Source organism: Mercurialis annua, linkage group LG8, assembly GCF_937616625.2.
Source record: "Mercurialis annua linkage group LG8, ddMerAnnu1.2, whole genome shotgun sequence".
Lineage (NCBI taxonomy): Eukaryota > Viridiplantae > Streptophyta > Magnoliopsida > Malpighiales > Euphorbiaceae > Mercurialis > Mercurialis annua.
This window is the reverse complement of record NC_065577.1, coordinates 41,064,370-41,067,294: the sequence shown is the minus strand read 5'-3', so window position 1 is coordinate 41,067,294 and position 2,925 is coordinate 41,064,370.

The following is a 2,925-nucleotide window of genomic DNA, read 5'->3' as shown; positions in this document are numbered from 1 at the left end:
ATTTTGGTATATTGATATAAAGGTGTTTTCGTAAACAAAGAGATATGCATTACTAAATTTTTGCGTTAGGTGGAAAGAAAGCAATTTTGTCAAATTTGATTCAAAAGAAATAATTAATATTTCGGTTGAACGATTCCTCAAATCGTGTTTTTGTTTGAGAGTAAGACTTAAGAACGACTTAAATTTTGGATATTTTGAAACTTCAATGTGTATTTTGAATACGAAAGATTTTTCCACGGTTTGATTTTTACGAAAAAGGATAAATAATTTTAGCAAGTTTGATTTAAAGATAACATAAGTTTTGTCAGTTGATTTGTTTCATAAATTTGCAAACTTATTAAAAAGTAAGGGAAAGCTGCAAATTTAAAAATGCAAATATTTTTGAAAATTTTCAGGGATTTACAAAACTGATGGTTTTCCAATGGTAAAGGTACTTCGATTTTGATATATAAAAGGAAGTGTAAAATGTTAAGCCTTTTAAATAAAAAAAAAATTGTGAAAATTATGAATATAAAATGTTCTACGTATTATAAAATTTTATACTTCCATAAGTTTGGTTTTGAGCATAACTAAAAATCCGGTCGGGGTAAATTGGTCGTGGTGACTTTTTGTTGTATACGAGGTTGTAGTCAGTTAATGGAATCATTTGGAGAAATTAAATTTAGTCATATATGGGCTAGTTGATTTGAAAAATCGATGATCGTGTTGGTGAGTTTCGACAACAAAGTTGGTTGGTCGACACTGTAGATTAATGGTTTAATTGTTGAGAGTTTTGATATTGTTTTGTTCGGATATTTAATCTTTTTGTATGGAATAAAGTTAAGTTCGTGAGACATAGTTAGGATGTAAGTTGATGATTAGATACTTAGATTATTACGACCTATTTTATTTTTGAATGATTGGAGGAATAACTAGAATTGAGATTTTGTTGCTAATCTGGATATTCTGTTATCATGAGTTAAGTATACGTATTCTTTTGTATAGCGATAAGAGTTTTGTGTTTATGATTCACGAAGTTAATGGTATTATCAAAATTGGTGTTAATCGTTGGACCAAACGATTCAAATAGTGGTTGTTTTTGATAAAAATATTATTTAGTTGTTGTGGAGTATTCTTATCGATTGCTTTGGGTGCCGAGCTCATTATAAGTGGATAAGTGAGTAGGAGTGTTGTAGAATGTAAGATGATATCAGATGGTGTTTTCAGTTTTCCTATTTGAGACGATAGAGTTTGGAATTGTAAAAACTATAATTGAGTTTAGGCCTTGTTTTTGCATCTTGATAATGTGGAGTTAGCAATCATATAGATTTAAGTTAGTTTTGGAAGCCAACTTTTTAAAGAGTATTTCTGGCTATCAATTGGATAACTGTTGATTATTCACATTATGTTGATTGAGTGATCGTTGGGGTACTAAGTTGTTAGAATCAGAATTTTGCGCATAAGTGTGTTGTGACCGTTTGCGAGTCAGTTTCAGATTTAAAAATTTGAGGTCGAGTTTTTCATAGGTTAGGGAGAATGTAATACCCCATATGTTTTCGGCGTGTTTCGTCTTGTGTTGACCTTCCCGAGTGGAAAATTTTGTTTGGAGTTATAATTCCGAGAGATTCGAGGTTTCGTTCTAGATTATTTTACGTTTTTCAGTCAAAGCTTTAGTGGGAGAGTTTGTTTTCTCTCGTTGATGTCACCTAAATATGGTGTTATCATTTATGTCAAGTGAAAGTTAGTGTTATTACTTTTATGGCCATTTGAGATTGTTTAGTGTATGAGTTGTAGTATTGAGTTATTGTTCGAGAAACAACCTGTTGAGTTTTGCTTACGCAAGCGTTTAAGTCGTTAAGCACAGAATTACTATGTGGATTGTGGTGCCATTTTTAGCATGTATGTTATTCTAGATTTTATCGAACACTCTGGGTGCGTGTTGCTAATTGTTGACTAGTTAAGTAATGTTGAGTTCCGTTACTTTTCAAATTTCATGTTGTTATCAAATGAATTTTCAGATTTTAAACATTGGTTTATATTGGGGTTTCTTTGGTTCGGATTTGACTTGGGTCGCCCGACACGTGATCTAAGTTTGGAAGTCTTGGTTGACTCGGTTAAGTACCATTTCGTTTTCTTTTAAGTGGTTTTACCAAATGGTTTGAAAAGGTTTCCAGATTATATTTTCAAATGGAACTCGATCGGGCTTAACTGTTGAATGGTTTTGGTTTTATTGGTTACTTGGTTGAGAAATGTTCTTAAGAGACGGAGTTCGTTACGCAGAATTATTATTATTGTTGTCCTTAATTACCTTGGGTATCTAGTTCGTGAGTTTTACGATGGTTATATGCATTTTGTATGTAATTTTATGTTGTGTATTACGTTGGTCGTTTTTGCGTTCTAAATTCGAGGACGAATTTTTTAATAAGTTGGGGAGAATGTAATATCCCGTATTTTTTTTTTAATTATTTTTTTAAAATTTTAATTATAATTTTTGCATTCCGTCAAGTTTTAGATAATTTATTATTATTATTTTATTTTAGTCGCTTGCTGATTTGATCGTGGTTCGATTCGTGTTCGATTAGTATTATTGAATTTTGACCTATGCAAATTATTTATAAAAAATAAATAATATTAATCATTAATGGATTGAATCCATGCATGAATAAAAAGGCCCATGCATTCTTACTCATTTGTGTCCACGTTTTTTTTTGGCCCATCCTTTTAATGACTTCTTTCAATTTTAATGGCCCTTTTATTATATATTTTAGGCCATATTTTTATGCAATCATATTATGGTTTTGTTATAAACCTAAGAAGCAGCAGTGGTTGAAACCTAAAGAAGCAGCAGCAGTTTATATAATTTCTGCGTCTTTTTTTTTTCTTTTAGTCATTAAACATTCTTTGCTCTCTTTTTTTTTCCTCTGAAACCTAGCCGCCACCCTTCTC